This window comes from Pholis gunnellus (genome assembly GCF_910591455.1).
Source record: "Pholis gunnellus genome assembly, chromosome: 5".
In the NCBI taxonomy this organism is placed as follows: Eukaryota; Metazoa; Chordata; class Actinopteri; order Perciformes; family Pholidae; genus Pholis; species Pholis gunnellus.
In genome coordinates, this window is record NC_136531.1 from 18,725,146 (window position 1) to 18,746,792 (window position 21,647).

Consider the following 21,647-nt stretch of genomic DNA (forward strand, 5'->3'; position numbering starts at 1 on the left):
TTGGCAGCGCGCTGTGTTTGTCTGGGTCCGTCCCCTCGCTGTCTCCACTGGAGTCAGGCAGACTTACAGCCCGGGCCTCCTGTCCATGAGGAGCTCTCACAGCCAAGACCAAGACCCCTCCCCCTCCATCTTTACGGCCTGTTGTATACGGATTACTTTTATGCTTTTGCTCAACCTGCCATCGTTATTATGACGCTTCCAGCATTTCTTTCTTTTGAAAAATACCAACAGACATTGGACTGATTTAAGGTCAGTTTTAGCCTACACGCCTGCATCGCTATGAAAACGAGTTGCCAACATGCTCGAACTATCACAAGGTGAGGTTAAAGTCCCCGTCACTGAGCGCATTTTTATTTTTTTTTGGCCATAATGAGAACTTCCCTGACCTTGAGTCAGACATGGACTCATTAGCTGAAACGCCATGTTTACCTCTGTCGCATGGTGTTACAGTCAACACGGGCAATTAAAGAGAACCCCCCCCCCCCCCCCCCCCCCCACCACCTCCATTGCAAATGGGGCAAGGGTCTCCACTCACCACACTGCGATGGGAGTTCGCCTCGGGACTCGAGTCGACCGAATTCTGTGAATAAACAAGGAAAAATACATCTAGATGATTAATAAAGACGCCTGCTTGGGGGCCATTGTGTCAGGTTTGGTTATTATAAAGCATGACATATACCCATGACTTATTTATTGAATGTCACATTTTGTCAACGCCTAGATTCATACTCCTGAAGGATAAATCATACGTACAAACATGCAGTCAGATATGCACACACAGTACTTTATTTGCAATCGCTGGCCAATGGTCTACTGCAGGCGACTCGCAGCACTTCCTCTGGGTTGCTCATGGGACGAGAGCTCAACAGTTACATTGCTTTGCAATCTCCTCGTGTTTGCCGGGAGTAGAAAGGGTTTGTTCACCCTGCGTGCACAGAGTTAGATTCTGGGGGAAGATAAATACTTTTTTTTTTGCGGGGGTGGTTTTTAGCCGCTTGATCTGATTTTTATGCACATTTTGTTCTCTCCAAGAAAACACTCTGACAAATGAAAATACAGCTATTATTGCTTTATTCTTGTCGTTGCTGCAGCTCTGTGGGTACGACTTTCTTTAGTTGTTTGTGATTAGGAAAGGCTACATATTGGTCACGTGCAACAGTGGAAAGAACTGTAACAATGTATGGTGGACATTCAGCAGCATGTTGTGTCGGCGAGAAGCAGCAGCAGGATCGTACGCACACATGTGAGCACACTTCGCTGTCCAGTTGTTGAGTCTGCATCACTGAGTGGAGAAATGTTATAATGAAAAGATACTGACGGACAAGCACTTAAGAATTTGATGATTTATCAATCCTGTGCACAGATCATATGTACGCACATAGAATTACCAACCTCAGCACAGATTTACAACTTTGCACTGGCTTTAGAGCTCACCCTGCTCTACTTGAGCTGTACAATTACCTCCCTATAAGTGCTTATTAACGTTCAGCGTGCGTATGCCCTCTGACATTTGTTGCAAAGTGCACTGCTCCACTCCATCGTCCTCCTTCCTCTCTTTTAAGTTATTGTCGAACGTTACAACTAGCGATTCCCGCTCATAAATAATCTAGACGTGCATGCCTTTTTGCCCCACGGAGACTGCCGGGCTTATGCACATTTCACTCAAATATGTGCTAATGTTAGACCAGGCATCCAGCGGGGAGGCCAGAGGGCGAGGTTTATTCTGGGACAGGTATGCACAGTCTGAGAGAGCCGGACGGACACCGCAAGAGTGGATGTGGTGCTGCTTCTTGTGGTTTAATATCCTGTTTAATAAATGCATGAGTGAGGTGTTTTCCCACGAAGCATCTTACCATCAATGTGTAAGGCTTAGAAGGTCGTGGGACAACGCAGGGGCGACGCAGGTTTTTAGATATTTCTGCAAACATGAGCCGTTAGCCGTCAGATACAAGTCATTCCCGACGACACTGAGGATGCCGTTTCTTCCAGTGCAGCAGCTTGAACACACCACAACTAAATAGTTTCCAGTGTGGGAGATCCACTGCTTTCAGCCCTGACGAGGGATTGATCCTCCCGTCCTGGACGCAGTTTCACAAACATAAAACCACACTCGCCGCACAGACGAGCAGAGTCGGCAGGGAATCCCTGCTACTTAGAGATTGACAGCTGGGTATACGGTAGCTTGTGTCTCGCCATAATCCCCCTCTCTCAGCTTAATTGATTGATTGTGAATTGATTTAGGCTCCGCTGGCTCACTGACTTCCTCTGCCATGTATGTATTTTTGCTTCTTATAATTATTGTCTGCCTTGTTTCTGTGCTAGTCAGCAATAAAGCTGCGCTTTTACCCTCCAAATGGAAGCGTTTTCGAGGAAACGGCAATTAAAAAGTAATTTGAGATTTGTTCGTTTCCCTGGCTGACTAAAGGTTACACACAGCAAGCATTTCTTTACATAAGGGAAGTTAAATGTCCGCCGATGCTCGTTTAAATTCCTCATGAGAAATCTCTTGGTACATGATTTTTCCTCAATATCAATCTCCTCAAAATCTGTTTAAAATCAACTAATGAATTGATGTGTATGAGAGCACACCTGCTTAATGCAGAGGACTTGTGAGCGGACACGGAGGGAAGACATGAAGATGAAGACATGGACAGCCTACTCAGTGTGAAGTCGGCGAGAGAGCCTTTCACATGCTAATTTAATGTCATTCATCTGCCCTCTTTTTTTTGTTATCATGTTAACAAATTGACCCGACAACACTGAAACATATTAATTATCTGTGTCCTCTTTAATCTGATCATCTATTGTATGAAATATACTCCCAACAATGTCTACCAACGAGCAGTATTTAACATTTTAACATTCATATGTGTGTCTGAGCTTTCCTTTTAAAGGAATAGTGGGATAGTCATGTTGTTAAATATTCGTATTCAATGTCTGGCCGAGAGTGACCTTTCATGCCTTTATGGTGAATGTGAAGGGACAGCCAGCAGGCGGTTAGTTTAGCTTCGCTTAGTTTAAGCTCTGGAAAGAGGGGGAAACAGCCAGCCATCATACATTGTTGTTTTTATAATTGTTTGAACTCAAAATTGAAATTGAAATGGGATGAATTGCACAGCCCTATTATGGAGTGTTATGTGCCTGACTACAAACTAGCTGTTTCCCTCTTTATGCTGAGCTCAGCAAACCGCCTGCTGACTCTCCCTTCATAGTTAGCATATAGGGGCATTAAAGTGCTATCAAACGTGAATATGCATATCTTTAAAAAAATGTCAAACTATTCCTTTAAAGGAATAGTCACTGTGTTTTATACGTATTCCCCTAATTCTAAATACCAGCCCTTCCCTCGTTTCTTGGTCAAATTCTCCTCCAAACTCTTTTGTGCGGAGGTGAGATTCCTCACATGAGGAGGTTGTTAAGCTGCTATCAGGGGAAGTGTTGGATGGAGGAATAATGGAAAGGGAGGGACTCTTTTAGTAGAGGGAAAGTAAGGGAAGGCTCTCCTGTCAGACCTTGCTGAAAGAAACTTTGGCATTTTTCGTTTTGTCCCGCCAAGAAAAAAACCGTTCTGATCTCAAAAGAAAGGAGGTGGCGGATAAAAAAGGTTTAGGGAAGTTAAGGTGAATGGGAGGAAGAAAAGAATGAAAGAAATGAGTGTTTCTATTTCTGAATGTCTTTTGAAGGGGAAATTACCCTGTCATCTCACTCCTGTGTGTGTGTGTGTGTGTGTGTGTCTGTGTGTGAATTTTAATCAGGTTTGACCCTCCCCCCCGTTCTCCCCTCTTCTACCCCTCCACCACCACCATCTCCCACTGATTTCACAGCTCCCCCGCCTCATGCATGCCGGCTAGTCATCTGCAGCTCCTGCAGCAGATAAGGGAGATATTGTAGGAGGAGGAGCGTGAAGGAAAGAGGGCAGCCGGTGCAACAGTTTTACACTGCGTGCAGCTACAATGGGAGAGGCGTGTTAGAGAGAGAGAGGGAGGGAGGGAGATAGAGAGAGAGAGAGCAGTGCAGGCAGAGGACTCGCTGCAGTGCAGGTGGATCACAACTGAAGAGGAAGGTTTCAGAGGCAGCAGTATAACTCTAACTGGCTTTCCAGCAGGTTTGTAGTTTGCAATTTCTTTACAATGCTAGCCGATTGTTGCATGGTGTGTGTGTGTGCCTGTGTGTCTTCTGTGACTGATATAATGGATGCTGTGTTCTCCACCATCAAGGGCTGCTGTCTCACTGCTGTCTACTCTTGTTGCCGCTGTGCACTTGTGACCATTTCCCAGAGCCGACACTGCTGAGGAAACAAACGTGAAACTCATACATGAGTTGTATTTTTCTCGCTGTCCCACGCATGACGAGCTCAGGCGACATGAAGAACTTCTAAGAAGGGAGTAGGAAACTTTCTGCTTTGGTTGCTTCATGCTAAATGAAATCGCAGAGGGCCTCTTCCCTCCATTCAGATTGCTTTCACTTTGGAGAAGAATGGATCCGGGAGCTGTGAATGGCCCCGAGATGGCTTTCTGTGTGCAGAAGAGAGGTGCCGCCCTCTCAAGTGTCAGCATGCTTAGTGGGTTGCTGGTGGGGGGTTAGGTTCATGTGCTTGTAGTTTATAGAGGGGGCTGGGCTTTATGCATCTGGGCCACTGATAAGAGACGCGCTATTGCCTCTACGTATAGTCCTCCACTTTTTATAACTTTTAAGAGTTGCTTATTTCTCATGTTTCGTCTTGTGACTCCTATCCCGCTCTTTAAACCCCAGAGGGAAAGGCGGAGTGATACAGTCAAGTGCTTTGTCGGTTCTCATCTTTTCAAAGGTGTCCATTTACCATTGGCTGAGCAGTGATAAGGAGCTGTTTGGAGCTGCTTGCTTCTATTTCTGACTGTTGTTTTCTGGGTGTTCCTATGAAAGGCCCCCTTTCATGGTCTGAGAACTGACTGGAAGATGGGAATGTTTGTGGTTTGGTTGCTCTTTACACGTTTTGTTATGTGTTTACCAGCCTTGAATGTGTTGCTAACATCATTTTGTTCAGTTTCATATCGCTTGGGGTGATTGGCATGATGGAGGTTATGGAGCATTTCTACTTGTTTTCTTGTTCTAGAGTAACTAATCCCCCAAACCACTTTTTTTTGCAGCTGAAACCCAATGTCTATGGGTATATAGTTGATGCTTTCAGCTCCAGATCTTAACATATTTCTGAAAAGTATTTTAATTCTACATATTGTGTCATAAATATGCATGATGTCTGCCCTCTACTGGTTGAAATCTGGCTATTGCATTCGAATTCTGCTATTGGCTGATCTGAAGTGCTTTTGAGGTGGGTTAAAATTTCAGCACCAAAAATCAAATCTACAAATGTGGGTGTCGTGTCCATGTGAAATTAACACTCCAGCGTGTGTATATTTGCTCATGTCGTCTTTCTGTCATCTCACCGCTCCTCCTGACGAGCACGGCTGAAATCATTTTCCAGCTGCTCGCAAATAATACTGACTTGCTGTCAAGCTCGTCTGCTCAGCGCTGCAGTGATGAAGTGTGATGGATTCACATCAGTGAAGCTGACGCCTGCGTCCATGGTGCTGCCTCCTGAAGGCAGTGACCTCCTGGCACTGACACACACACACACACACACACACACACACACACAATTTTGTCCTTTTATTGTTCTGTCTTCACCGTGGTGCACATTACTTTCAAATAGAGGTTCTCTGAGAACGTTATTGATTACACAATATAACGATGGGGTAGAGGAATGCTAAAGCAAACTTACATTTTAATTGTGTAATTTGGTTGAATGTGTGAGGATGTTGGATGTTGTTTTTGCTGAAAAGTAGATTAAAGTCACACTTTTCATAATGTTCACAATGCCTCAAAACACTTGATAAAGAAAATTGGGACGGTCCGTTCAAAGTGCAGTTCAATCCGCTAATAGTCTTGCTTCGCAGCCATTTTACCAAGCTGATGTGTATCCTGCTCTGAGATGTGACTGTGTCTGTAGAGGAGAGTTGTAATCTGCATACACATCCTGCTTCCATGGCACTCGCTGCCATGGCGATGGCCTCAGTCCTCTGACGAATCCTGAATCGTCAGATCAAATATTTGTCCGGAGTTGTTTTGCAGAGAAGCAATAAAACAGGACCTTTGCATCAGGCTTTCTTTGGTCTTCATCTTTTGGCCGTTCTCTGAGGTTTTCTCATTGCTTCAGGAAGGACTCTGTGTGCCGGAGCCCTTGAAGAAAGATATTGCTGCCTCAGGCTCAGTGATTTGCAGTCCTGCTGGCCTTGATTTCCTCTCCCCAGGCAAATGTGCATTCATCTGAACTCAACACCACATGCCTGCTCTCGGGTCAGGGTTTTAATGCAATATCTTTCTGTTAACATTAAGACAGATTTTCCTCAGTGTTCCATGTGAGTTATTGTACTTTTACCTTGGACATGTAGTTGGAATACATTTAAAAAGTAGCGAAAAGAGGTCACGTTTCCCCCACGCTGAGGCCGAGGAGGTGAAGTATTGTCCCGGTGTCTCAATCAACCTCCGTGACCCAAGCACCTCTCCAGTTCCTCTCCTTATGTTTCCACTTTAGCAGGGTTGATAGACCCTTGTGTGTGTGTGTGTGTGTGTGTGTGTGTGTGTGTGTGTGTGTGTTTTAGTGTGTTAGTGTGTGTGCGTGCTTGAGTGAGTGTGTTTTACATAGAGACAGGAAAGGGGGTGTCTTATCGTCCAAGAAATGGGTGTTCCTCTTCTTTCTAACATGTATTGTAAATCACTGGTTTAGTGTGTTTGTGTCTCTGTATGTGTGTGTGTGTGTGTGTGTGTGTGTGTGTGTGTGTGTTAAATAGCCCTGCTAGCCTGCCTGCGATTATGTCATACAGCATGGGTTCCAGCTGTCCGAGTCAGCTGCATTTGATTTAGCTTTCAAAAACGTCATCCCCAACCACAGAGTGTGTGTGTGTGTGTGTGTGTGTGTGTGTGTGTGTGTGTGTGTGTGTGTGTGTGTGTGTGTGTGTGTGTGTGTGTGTGTGTGTGTGTGTGTGAGAGACATTTATGTGTGTGTGTGTGAGAGAGACATTGTGTGTGTGCTAAAACTGTACGTCTTAAATTAGTGCTTAATTGTTTGTATAAAAGTGCACATAAACTCTGTGGAGCGTCACCTGTCGGCCCGCAGAGCGCAGCAGTCGTTGCCGTCAGGTTCTGGCTGATGAAGACTTTTTTCATGATTGTGATTTGGTTTTGATTGAACTCTGCAATCCAGCTCTAAGTTAAAGCAAATGTATTTGGGCTCGGTCCCACTGAGGGGCTTTAGATGCGAGCTTTGACAAAGGACTGCATGCATTTTTTTAAATCTTAAATGCAAGGTTCACACGCACAGGTCCAAACTCCCAACGATCGCGTTTCTGTGCACAAAGAAAACCAGTCATGCTAAATGGACATTTACAGTTTATTTACGGTTATTTTATTCAGTAAACACTGGGGTCTTTTGAAGTTTGATACTCCCACGGACAGCTGATCCTCAATTTCCTTCAGTCTTAAAATGATATCTAGTGTTTTGTTGACATAGGCTGATTGACTTGCTGCTGTCGTCTCCCGCAGACTGTTCAACTGTCATGTTACTTAATCAGATTCTTGGAAAAAACGGCTCCAATAAAAGGAGGATTGATGCTCTGTGGTTGAATGGTTGTTTGATTTACTGAGGATCTTGCTGCAGTTGATGTTCCTGTCTGAGAGGGCGGTGTATAGTGTACTCGCTGTGTTCCTCTGGATGATAATATCAGTTAAAGGGCTACATGCCGATAGAAATGTCTGTCACTGCCTTGCCCTTCTCTTTGCCCAGCAGTTGTTAGACCCGTCTGACCCCAGTTGGCCTTCATTAAACCACAAGGCTTTGAGGCTTATACATTGAAACCAATAATATTTTGAACTTTTCCCAACACTTTTTATAGGCTGCTCTGGTCAGGTCAGAGTTCATGGGAGAGCTTTGCTCAACCTGTCTTCACCAGAGTGGCAGGCCATGCTGCCATGCTACTCTGTGGACTCGTCACTATAATTGGATCTCACAGTTATTTCTAGAAGAAGAGAGAATATAAATGCACCCGTTGGACGTACTGTAGGTGCGCGATCAACTTTCAAATGTAAACATTTTAATACATACTAAGTGTGAATAGAATAAGTCATATTGTCTGTAAAGACGAGCTCAAGATTCAATTACTTACTGAATGCTGCAAGATGCTATGAGTAAAGGTTTCCACCAGATGAAACGTTGGGCAAAATTCACCAAAACCACAAGATGACTCAGGCCTCGGAGACACGACGCAACAGGACATTTCTCCCCCGCAGTTATGACCAACCTTTACTTTCCATTACGCTTCAGTTCCTTTTGGGTTCATGTCATTCACGTTGATTTATTCCTATCTGCAAATACAGTCCACTCATTTGCTCTTTGAACTTTGACCTGAGATGCCCGATGAGCAGTTTTATCTGCAGAGATCCGCATGTTGTTTCCATCTGAGTACAGTTTCTGCTCAGTTTCCATTTTGTCAAGGACAGCTTCCCTCCCTGTCTTGGCAGTGTTACTAGCAGACTGTTGCTGAGTCACAGGGACTATCATGTGTCTTGCACCAGATCAGCTGGAGGAATTTCAGGTTTTTTATTTGCATAAAACTAAAGTCAGCATTTCATTGGCGTTGGTTAGTAACGTTGATGCAAGCTATCCGAGTAACAAACCACTCAGCATCCAAGTGAAGCCATTCTGGTTTTTTCGTTAGCTGTGGTAAGTGGAGAAAAGCTCTTTGAAATGTACTTCATCAGCTTTTTTTTTATTGTAATGTTTAATGCCCCATTGATTCCCACTGTGATTGCTAACAAATGCAACGTAATGCGTGGTAATTTCTGAAACGGCACAACTTTTTGGTAAATTGTCTGTTTGCTCCAGATTTGGATTTGCGCCTCTGTGAAATGTGATGTGTGGCAGGTTGAGGACTTGTCAAAGGAAGAATGGCTCATACCTAGTGGAGGATGTTGCGTTGTTCATCCCGGCCTCGTCACTTTCTAAATGACTAGGAAACGTACCAACCAACCAGCACGGACACATATGACGTCCCTGATATTCACTGCAAAACAATACAGAACCTTGTTTTCTAAAGTCCCAAAAAACAATGACTTCATCGGTCAGCGGGAAGCTCTTCTGTACTGACTCTGGTGGTGAGGAGGCTGAACACACAACCTCCCAATTTCCCCTAAAATCCCTTTCTCTTCCTTTCTTTTTTTTCTCACCATCATTTCTTTCCTCCATCCTTCTTAACCGAAACCTGGAAGTCATTTACAAAGTCGGGATGGGGTTTCTCCCGTCCAGAAGTGGATATGTGAGCGGGGCTGAGCGAGGAGGGACTGCCCACACCTCCCATCAAGGGAATTGCATCAGAGTGAGGCTGAAGATCTCAATGCTGGAACCAGCTGTGGTTTGACGTTAAAACCAAGCCTGGTTACTAAAGCAGAGATTGTGTTTACTACAGTCACAACCTTTTTAACAATTAAAGTCTGGAACATACGTCTGGAACATTTTGGCCGCGTTTGGTGTCGAGACATTGTATGAGACTCATCATGGTGGGCCTCAAAGCGCCATCTGATGTAAGTTACAAAGATGGTTATTTTTACATCTAAATGTGCTCAAGAATTCACAAAAATGTCAAATTTAAAATGCATAACTTAAATAAGTGGTCATCGTTTAATATCCCCACACAACAGGTCGAGGCAAACGTGTTTTTACTGTCAGCTATTGTTCCCTCGGATGCACTGACTCGACATGGATCAGTTTTGGAAGGAGGAAATATGACCCTGAATACTTTTAAATTTGGATTATAATGGCAGTGATGGGTGAGGGTAAGCAGAATATTTATTTTGGTCGTTACAGCTGACAGTGGAAACACACATATTCATTGTTTCTCCTTGTTTTGTCTTTCGTCTTTCACACATTCAGAAGTGAGAATCCCTCTTGTAGACTATGTAGGCATGGTATTTTCAAAGGACAGCCCCCCCCCCCCCCCTCCCATAGCTTGTCCGGGGTAAAGAATAAAGGAATATATTGTTGAGTCACCTTTGAGGGAATCAAATCCAAATCATCCATCATTCAAGGTGCTCTCCAAAGGGAAAGAAAAGAAACATTCCCATGTTTCACTTCTAACCTTTTACCTTCGTTCTGTCTCTGTGAATCCTGTTGATCTTGTAAGACTTCCCTTTGCTCTCGTCTCATACGTGCATCACACAAACTGGATTAGAGGAGATGGCTGGTTTTGTGCTCTGATTGTGGTTTCTCTTTTCTGATCTGCTTAATCAGGTTTACCAGAAAATCGTCTGATTTGATACGTTTCAGACTCTTTGTGGTTGTCTGTACCTTTTTCGTTCTTCTTCTGTGAGGGCGTTTTAAAGTCAGCATGTACCTGTATTTATCACACTGTGACCACTACAGGAGAAAGGGGGATTATGAAAGGGCTGAAAACGTTTAACTGTTCAGATACACATGCAGTGGTTTTCCTCAGATCTCCTGATTGAAAGCTCTAACGTCACAACTTTGGGGGAGTTCTGTGGGTCCGCTCTCCGAGGCCTGCTAATCATTGTGGGCTTAAAGTTGGAGAACGCAGCCCGGATTCCTCATGCATGACGGAGGACGGGGTCCAACGGGGGGGGGGGGGGGGGGGGGGCGATACGAAATCTGCAAGTGAGCGAGCCTCCTGAGCAAGACAGAGTGACGTGTCAATTTCACGGGTCAGGGGTCTCGATCGGGTAGATGAAACGAGCAGAAATGCAGATTGAGGAGTGGACCGGGAGGTCAAACGAGCCACATGTACTGAAAAAGAGCAGTTACATGGAGGACGAAGAGAGTAGGGAGCCTGAGTAGGTGGGAGGAGGTGTTATTAATCTCTGTTGTTTTCCCTTCGTATTGTCATTTCCTCTGCAGCTGGTCCCGGGTTGAGAGGGAAAGAAAAACACAACGGAGGAGATCAGAAATCTAAACAGTGGTCCTGCCAGCGGGCTGGGTGTTCCCCACCGCTGACACATCTGTAATACAACACATAGTCTGATTTCATAATGTGCTGCTCGTGAAGGCGAAGAGGAGGCCATGCAGGTGAAAAATGCACAGATGCAGAGCAAAGATTCACAGTTCAGAACAAGTTCAAAACTGATATTTTGGTACAAATTCATTAGAAATCATGTGAAAGGTTGGGTCAGGAATTGGATCACCATAGTTTTTAACGGACTGTTTACTTCTGAGCTCTGTTTCGTCTTTGGTTTCTCTGTTTCTTAAATAGACCTAAATATTTGGTGTGACACAGTAATTCCACAGATTTATTGCCCTGCCTCTTAACAGAGACCAACCCCATGTCTGCTCTCAGGTCAGGTCAGTGGAGTCTGACCTGACAGTCTGTGGGTCACGGCCCCATTAAAACACACTCCCAACAAGGCTTTTCCCACCTGGCAGTGAGTTTCTACTGCACCTCAAGCGCTGCACACACAAACATACGCTCTTGAACGATCATGTGTGCACTCATACACACCAGAGACTTTCCAGCGCTGGGGAAAAGTGATTTGTTTGGGATACCCGCTGCATGTCATACTCTACGCAACTGTGATCAGAGCTCCTCATAAAAACCCTCTGTAGCCGATGCACGCACTGTTTGGTCTATATTAAGGCCCACGGTGTCATGGGTCACTCGTATGCAGTTGTTCCCTTCTGTGAGGCTGCTTTGATCCCCGCTGAACAGGCCACTATGTGTTTATTAATGTGTGCCTTATTGGGTCGGCGTAATGGGGGATTCAAGGTATTTTCTGTTGTTCTACTTTAATAAGATGCAGGTGAGACATTAAGATGTATGAGTTTTATTTAGCATATGTAGCTCAGAGATTTGTCTATATGGCTTCTAGCTTGAGAAGGTCTTTGAAGCTGCTCAGCTCTTCAAAGGTTCCTGCTTGGCTCAGCCTCACAGAGCTCGTCATCAGTGCCGCTAACGCCGGCTCGTCCAGAGTCCACTGTTCTTACCCGATGCTGCCTGGGGTTTGGCAGGTAGAAGAAGTCAAAGTTATGGAAGTCATTAAAATTCCTCGGGAACATGTGGACGCTTGTTTATTTTTCCGCCCAGGCAGGGGAGGGCGGAGAGCTGCCGGGACGCTGCACTGTCCGTCTCTCAGCGAGAGGGACAGAGTGTGGGAGAGAAGGAGGACCTGGTGGAGGACGAAGGAGATGAAAGACAGATGAGTGGAAGGAATGAGTGAAGCGGAGGACAGGCGGGTGTGAGGGAAGAGGGAAGGAAGGAGAGTGGAAGTGGATGAAAGAGGGAAACTGAGGACGGAGGGATGAATGGAGTCGGAGGAGGGAGAGAGGCAGACACCCTCAACTGGATGTCAAACAAAGGGTCGGACGAATGAACGTCGAGGTTTTAGCGATCCGTACAGGAAGCGGATTAGAGACGGATGGATTGTCACAGCGGTTGGAGGCGGGAGAGAGGAGTCGAGGGAGGGAGGGAAGGACAGAAGTATAGAACTACATTTTGTCCAACTGTCAAGTGAAATTTAGACAGAAATGTCACAAAAAGTGTACTACTTTTTTTTTTTTATTGGTTTGGTTAAAGCAAAATGACATGGCTGTGAAAAGAGAAACATGAGCATCCACCTGTGCTAACGTTAGCTGTTAGCGCTGTGATGTCGGCAGACAGCTGGTCACTGTGATTACCACATAAGTGTCTGATTAAGTTAGTTGTTCCAAATGTTTTAAGATTGTTCCTCCACGACTTATTTTGGACTTTCAGATGTGACAAATCGCAAGCTTTATGTCTTCTCACGTGCTGCACATGTGTGTAAATGTGTGCGGTAAAGAAAATCTATTAGATGAGACCGGTTTCAATCGGCAGCCTGTGCATTTCTAGCTGTGGGTTTGTTTCCAGCACCGTCTATCAAATCACTGCCGCTTTATTATTAACGTAAGCAGCTAATCAGATCCCTTCCCCGCCGTCCTCTGTTAAAGCTATCCAGCATTGCCGGCTGTTAATAAGAGTCCTCTGATGGCGTCTCATTTTCTGTGATTTTCCTTATAGTTCCTTATGCTTTACATCGGCCCCTCAACGAGCCATGCATCTTCCTTGCCTTCGTCTCAAATGTGGAAAGAATTCTTCATGCTCGTCTTTAAACACCAGATCCAAAAACGGCCTGCTGTGACAGTGGGCGTTTTTTCTGATCGTTTAAACAGAGGGGATGACGTGAAAGGGATATTAATGCAGCGTTACCCAGAGGAAACTAACCCTATAATATATAGGGGTGCACGTGGGGGAAAATATTCAGAAATGACGGGTCTGTCTGTTCCGTCGGGCACCTTGTAAACCGAGTCACCGCCTCAACTTTAAAGCACTATTCTCCTTTTTCATGTCTGCTGACGATATTCTGTTAACCATCTGATCTGACAGATGCTCGATAGCATTAATGGATGAGGATATTGTGAAGGCATCGCAGGGGGAAGGAAAAAAGAAGGATGAGGACGGTGCTGTCAGCCAAGGAGCATGAGGAGGGAGAGAGACCGACAGAAGGGAGTTGTGGAATTTCTCGGTGCATAGCTTCGGTATCGCCTTGCACAGCTCAAAAATTGTATCGCAGCGATTTATCTTGCTGCCGATACTCCCCTCATCGTGGTCCAGGAGACAGATATTTCAGCAACAGGCATCGGGGGGAGGTCACTCTCCACCCCCGTCCCTCTTTTTTTTTCTCCTTTCCCTTTCTGCATTTCCCTTTCTGCATTTCCCTGTGTTTGATCATGCTAATTGGAACCGACACTGCCATGAAGGCCCTGGAGGCGATCCTCGCATTTACCTGCCTGGCCGACAAATCGGTGTGTAATCGAGGCGTAACACGAGACCCCGCGTCTCCCTCCAAGAAAAGGCTGTGGCCTTTGACATCGGTCCAACTGTGGGATCACATGTCTGTGATGCCAATTTAAATCATTATGTGGCATGTCTGAAAGCTGACATGACATCAGTGCTTTGGGGTCAGAAGCCTTCCAAAAATTGCTTTCGTTACCAAAGACGGGAAGTAGATATGACAGCGGGATATGGTATGTTAAGGTTATTACTAGGAGACAAATGCCAAGGGTTCGTTGGGGTTCTGGTGTCATGAGCATCTGTGGGGAAAAAAAATATGAACATTTTCAAACCCTCTGACCTGCCGAAGATCCAGGTATGATCAAAACATGAATAAGTTAGTAGGTGTGCAGGCGTTACCTTTTTCCTTATTGACGTTGAATTGAAGCTTGGCCTTTTAATAGAAGCTCTTATTTTGTTTCACCAAAGGACTCCTGATTCATCTCAAAGTGTTGTCAGACGAGTGAGCTGAGCCACTTGGAGTTGACGCTGATGCACAGTGACACGCCGTAGTTCCTAGTAACCATTAGCCTGCATGAGTTTTTGATGGTTGGAAAGATAATCCCTTGTGCTCAATGATCCGTCATCGGTTGCGTAATCCTTCCTTTGCCTGCTTTGAGATATCTTTAAGATGTCAGTCATTAGATCCTTGGCATGTTCCTCGTCAGCCTCAAGTTGACAGTGACACGTGTGGTGGCGGTACAGGCCGCAAGTCTGCCATGGAGAAAAGATCCTCCTGTCAAGATGCCAAATAGATAAAAGAGCAAGGCAGCGTTTAAAGTTTTTGTTTATTGAACAGCTCACTGTACAAACAAACCTCTCTACGACTGGATTTGGGTTTAAATCAAGCAACCCTTCCCTGAAACATACACAAGTTTAATCTCTTCTAACTGAAAACTTTTTTTTTAATTTGCCACAAGTCCTTCATTTAATCTGAGAAATGCAATTAGCTTCTTAGGTTTCCCAAGTCACTTCAGTATAGTCAGGATATTCAGAGGCAGCATTTAGCAGCTCTCAGGGAAAATTAACTTTAGCAGCCAGCTGTGGCGATTGTCAATTGCGTCAAAGTTTTCCTTCCTGATTGCATCACGAGGCCTCGGTCTGCATGGCGGCTTTGATGACACACTGGTAGCCAGGAACAATAAATTGACAGAATGAAAACGCTGCTTAAAGCAGCTCTTCCTGACTGGGAAGTGTGTGTGTGTGTGTGTGTGTGTGTGTGTGTGTGTGTGTGTGTGCGTGTGCGTGTGCGCGCAACTGGTGTGTAAGTGGGAACGTGAAGGGTGTGTGAGGAAACAGCTGGACCTAGTTGTATAAACATACACAAGAACACTCATCCACATCCAGAACAGTTGGTAATGAGGTCATTTATACGTTTGTGCAGAAATGTGTTTGCTGCCTTTAAATAGCACCATGGTGCAGCATGTCTTTTCTTCAAATCACAAGAGCACCTCAGACAAACTTACTCCATTTATGCATCCACAGTTTTTTTTTTAAATGCTCCTTGTTGTAAAAATGCTACTTATTGATTGAGGCCATTTGTCTTTCTGCCACTTTTGTCGTTTTATTTAAGGCATAAAAGTACATTAATGCGACTGAAAAGATCATATAAATCTGCGTGAGATATCATGTGATAGTGGGATGATTGAAATTATCCTGGTTATAAGAAAACTTACATTTTATAGTATTTATGACAACGTTTCCTTAAGTTTCTGATGTGTCCTGATGTAAATCGTTCTCTACTATTCCCTCCTTCCACAGCACCTTCTTTAGCATACACACTTCTTGCTCAATAAAACTTCATTCTTGCTCAGAGCATGAGCAACTGTGCACCGTTTTTGCACTTCTTGTGCAGATCCAAATTATTTCTATATATTTCACCTGGTAGAAAGACAGAGAGAACATGAACTATGGTGAGAAGAAGTGAGAATGCAGATAGAGAAGGCAAAGGAGATCAATGGAGAGAGTAGAGAGGCCGGAGGAGGGATCTCTGAGGCCCAGGCTCTGGAGTATTTTCTCCTCCTCGGTGGTCTAATTATCTACAGTCACTATGATCGTGGCGCAGGAGGGACGCTGATAATTTGCCTCATTTGGGTTCATCTGGAGCTCTGCTGTAGAAGAGTTCATGACTGAAATCTCTGCTACAGCATGAGCCCCAAATGTTCCAGAAGAAATTTCCTACAGTCAATGAAATGAAGTATACTTGCTCAGTGGCCCGAGCAATCAGGACACGGACAACTTCACGTGAATGCACGGACCACAAGGACACACACACACACACACACACACACACACACACACACACACACACACACACACACACACACACACACACACACACACACACACACACACACACACACACACTCTGACACACTTGGTTTCAGCAGAAAGTTGTGACTTCTGGCTAAGTGCCACTGTCCCCCTGCTGGACCCCACATCCTGACAGGAAGCTTGTTCTTCCTTCTCACACACACACACGCACACACACACACACCACACACACCACACACACGCACAGACTGTCCCCGAGGGAGAGAGGCACTGCAAACACTGCAGGCTTCACATTTGGACAACCACAAAATAAGAGCGATAAGGAGACAGACCACAAATGGAGGGAAATGGATCCTAAATTACTCCAGGACCCCTTAATAGAGAGCACGGATCCCGTGTTGAGGGCCCGGCATCCCTAAAGCATGTCTGCTATAATCAGTGTTGTTGAGTATCATTGGCTTTAAGCAGAGCTAAGTGTTCCAGGATGACTTTGGGAAGCAGATTTAGAAAGAAGCTGGAAACCATTTTAATCATATTTACAAATACCACTTTATTTAGGCATTTGTTGGCCTCCAGTGGTTTTGCTACAGTGATGTCGAGGTGAACTCAGGGTGTGGTCGGTACACCCTGACATCACCACTGTTGGGTGTGGTTACAGGTTCAATAGAGCAGACTTGAGACAGTGAAACAATGCTCTTCATCTCTGGGTCAAGGAACTTGAAGTGATGTAATTCTTCTGTTTTCAGGTTGCAACTGACAATTATCTTTTGCATGAATTGTTTAGTACACAATGACAGAAAACGGTTGAATAATAAAAGAAATATTGGATACTTGGTGACAGCATGCCATGTTGCATCATTCATCTCAACGACACACACACCAGCTAAATGGACATCTTTCCAACCTCGAAGCTGAACTTCTTCTATCTTCTGCCGTGTTTGCTGGACTCTGCGTGACATTGATGCTGAGTGAATAGATTGTTGACGAGGCGAGGAAGGACCCCGGGGGGGGCAGCAAGATGCCTGAACTCCTGCATGTCATCAGCATCAGTTGCGGCCACTTTCCTTCCCATGATGGATGCTTTGTATGGATTTGTGTCGCAACCCCCGAGGCTCGAGCCTGACAGGCCCGGAAACATGCTCATAAACACACACACACACACACACACACATACACACACACACACACACACACACACACACACACACACACTCTCACTTGTTGGAGGCTGTTTTCCACCCCGTTCTGACAGCGTGTCATTGAGCGGTCAGACGTGATAGAAAGGGTCAAAGCGCAGCACAGTGACAGTGACTCACTGGGGAGAACTCTGCTTGTTTCCATTTCCTGTTGTGGGAGAGACATGCTGAGATTTCCTTTCAAATAAAGAACTCATCAAAGCCCCCCCTCCTGGCCGATTTCCAGTCTGTGGAGACCACCCATTTCATAGTTCACATGGGTTCAGAAGCTCATGCCCTTGAGAGCAGGAGCTTTTGGGATTGTTCACGGCTGTCACTATTTATTTATTTATTGTTTCATAAACGTAGCTTCTTGGCGTGCCCCACCTTTGTCGATTAATCCGCTAAATGTCCGTTATGATCCCGGTGGACTACTAACTTGATTGGTTAATTATCTTTTTTATGAGTAACAAGCTATTACACTACATTAGTGGTTACTGGCATTACAGCCACATTTCACTGCTCACACTGTTAGACAGCAGCTTGACATTTATACGTAGTGTATCGTTGGTAGTTTGACACTTTATATCTTCTTTATGCATGCGACCATAAAGCAGTGAAACCCATCTCAGTTCATGTGCTGCTTTAGTGGAATCTATCCCACAACCTTTCAGCAGCAACAGCAGAGTCCCAGCTTTCATCTTGGCAGGATGGACTCAAAGAAAAAAAAACACAAAAGGAAAAATGCCAAAAGTCCAAACGGTCAGAGGCTTGTTCTAAATGCCCGTGTCTTTTTAATGTGCGGATGTGGGCGTTGTTCTACCGCGACTGACCTTGGAGGCTGCTAAGCCTCAATAGCTGGACTTCACTTTGATACAAAGCTGCATGTCTGCTGTTGGTGTGTTCCCCTTGCTGTTTCTGGAGCTCCAAGGTGAATGAATTGGCCTTTTTGGAAAGGGAAGGCGGGGGGGGGGGGATGTTGCCTTTGTGGTCACTGTGTACTCAGGTTGCGACCTGTGTGGTGGAACAACTTAAAAGGCTCCTGAGATTCTGATGGGATGAGATTATTCCACAATTCCCTGAACTGAAATATATCCTGGTGCACTTTTTAGAAAGTGACCTCCATGGGCAGTGGGTGATCTTCTTCATTTTTTTTTTTTTTATGTCTCTGCTATGAATGAGACACAGGGCGAGCATAAAGTGAAGCACATGGAGCTGCAGTGTGATGTCGCTCGCTGCCGCATTCATCTCCGCTCGCGCTTCCTGTCTTACTGTTAAGTCTGTTTTTTGCCTCGTTGTCTCCGTTTCTCCCTCTTTTCTGCAGGGGTGGGGTCGCCACATGCACGGACTGTTTGTTTGGAGTTGCTATAGTAACTCATGAGAGAGTGTGACTGTTTGTCTGCCCGTGTGTGTGTGTGTGTGTGCGCCCCTGTGTGTGTGTGTGTGTGTGTGTGTGTGTGTGTGTGTGGTGTGAGTGTGTGTGTGAGATGGGGCTGCAGTTCTGCTTCATGCGTAATGACCTCATCCAGACACAGACCCCGAAATTTCGAATCCGGCTGCTTCCTGGGATTGTGTAATGGATAGTCCCTGAACCCCCCCCCCCCCCCCCCCCCCCCCCCCCCCACACACACACACACACACACACACACACACACACACACACACACACACACACACACACACACACACACACCAGCTCTCTGGGCCGACGCCCCCTCAGTGTTGTGCCTCGTTGCTTGACCACAGATGATTCACGGGATCCCTTAGCAACGATAGTCCAACTCCATCTGACAAAAGGAACAGAGCTTGATTTCTGGATAATTTCATTTCATATCATGCGCGAGGTTGGAATTAGATTAATTTGATTCATACGTCCCTTTAGGAAAGGGGACGGAAAGTTCATGAACTGACAGTGAACCCTCAAACTTTAGTTCTCTTCATCGAGTGTATGTGTTTCATGTCACTCCTACTCCCACCTGATCACCCGGGGTCAACCACTACTAGACGTTCCTCAGCAGGGTATCTCGGATAGTGTGAATATGTGGAACACAGCCCAGCTGTTGATGAGCGGCGACTCGAGTCAAAATCGGACGTTCATCAGCATTATTGATCGTGTGGACAAGAATGCTGAAAAAAAATTCTGCTTCATTCAGACAAAGATTTCTGGAAGATCTATTTTCCCCCCAAAGCATAAACGCATAAACACGGTTATTATAGTCCTTGCTATTGACGTGACTGTGGTCGTCCACGCAAAGGCCATATTCACTGTAAAACGGGCACATTCAGAAACAGCTTGATAAAGCTCAGAAAAACCACATCTGTTACATTTGGATACACATGACTAATCCTGTGAAATGCAACTTTACAAGTCTGATTTCAAAAAGCAGACGTTTCATATTGGAAGGAATAAATAAATAACTGACTGGACTCGAGCCATTCCGTGGATGTACCATCAGCTCAGGTATCATCAGCTCAGAAATCCCCAAAAGCTACTGTTGCTCTGCATAGATAATCTGTTCCCACATGTCCGTTCAGGTAAAATGAGTGCTCAATTTATTGCCCAACATACAGAATGAACCCATTAGTTCCAAATGAATTATCGACTGTCGCTGTAATAGAGACACACGGTCCATCTCAGTGCTTCGCTCTGCATCATCTGTTGGAAATCGAGGACAGAAGTGTATTCTTATCCTCTACTGCAGGGACTCTGTATAAGGGACTGCAGCATAGAGCGTGAACTCTCCAGGGGTTTTACAAATATAAAAAGAAAAGGTTATAAAAGGTTTATCTGTCCAACGTTTGTTCTGACAGCCAAAGGGAAACTGCACTGGCTATGTGTTATGTGGTTCAACATTTCTGATGAATTAATCATACATGACTGAACGAACAAAATGATTAATAAAACACATTTTCGAATCAGAATGTCCCAGTGGACTTGAAAGGAGGCCGTGGAGAAAGATGCAGCCATTTAAGTCAAAAACCGCCCTCCTCCTCCGAGTCATTACTCCAATCTGATTCAGTGTGACTTTCTCTTTCCAAGGATCTCATATATGTATATATGTCATCTATTGTGTCCCATCGGGAATATGTGTCTAAATGCTCCTAATTACTCCAGAAGTAGAGTAAGAATCGCCATGTTTTTAAGTACAAACGCAATCCAATGATAGTTGTCTTGTGCATCCATGAGTACAATGCAAACAGGAATTGCTAATAGCTAATTCGGCATTCTATATATGGTGCAGATTTGCCAAAAATGTTCATTTAGACCAAAAAATTTACTTAGACCACAAGTTGTAGACCACAGCCTAGTAACTGATTCCACGGCAACATTGTGCTTCCTGTTTACATCCCCCAAAGCATTATGGGAACTGACTTTTGTCAGGGTGTTTTTTAATGGGTACCATGAAGACTTTTCCAAAGGGTTCTTGTTTGTAGAAACCATCATGGCGTAGTTGAATAAAGACAGCAGAGTCAACTTTAAAGAATCTTCTCTTTTTTTCTCAGTCAGGCATTGATGTCAGTAAGAGCTTTGAGAAAATGTCAAGTGATTCACACCGAAGCCTATTCAGCACACAGCTCTCCTGTAAAAGTATATTGTGTCGGTGTAGCCATGGAGCAGCGTGGACCGCTCTGCCGTTCAGCCCGTCTGACTACAAAGCCAGCGTCTGGCGGTGAGGACATACGGTAGCAGTTAGCCGCCGCGGCACCCGGCGATGGATTGTTTTTGTTTGTGTGGTTAAAGCAACAGGGTCCTGTGAAACTATGTCTCTGGCTCTGTCATTACCAGCTACATTCACAGGGTGATTAGCAGTGTGTGTGTGTGTGTGTGTGCATCAGTTTATTCTAACATTTCAGTGGGGTTTGTTTGTGTAATCCTTTTTTAAATTGCTCTAACAATGTCAGAATCACTTAACTGAGCAAGCCCAATTAACTTAAATATAACAATAGTAAATGACCTGTGTGACTATCGCATTTTGAAGTATGCTGTACAAATGCAGCAATGGCTGCTATGAAGCTCTGTGACAGGACAACATTAAACAAGCAAGTAATTACCTGTTAATTACTGAGCTTTAGAGGTACTGGTTGGCAGAATTTATTAGCTCTGGGCAAAACCAGGCTTTCTGTGTCCCTCTTTATGCTAAGCTAAGCTAAACGTCTCCTGGCTGCAGCTTCATATTCAGGGTACAGACGTGAGGTGGTCTGCGTTCAAACGAAAGAGTGTTTCGGTATTAAAGCTGCTGCAGAGGAAGCTAACCATGTTGTTGGTGCTTGTAATAATTCATTAACACATTGTGACTTTCACTTGAATTGTATT

General features: G+C 44.9%; 1 protein-coding gene across 1 annotated transcript in view; it reads left to right on the forward strand.

Moving 5' to 3' along the window:
* The first annotated feature begins 4,025 nt into the window (after nt 1–4,025).
* The window catches only part of add3a (adducin 3 (gamma) a), a 61,331-nt gene continuing 43,709 nt past the window's right edge, over nt 4,026–21,647 (forward strand). Inside the window, exon 1 of the mRNA XM_079160179.1 lies at nt 4,026–4,105. The gene's annotated coding sequence lies outside the window, so the exon portion shown is untranslated. The remainder of the gene's footprint in view (nt 4,106–21,647) is intronic.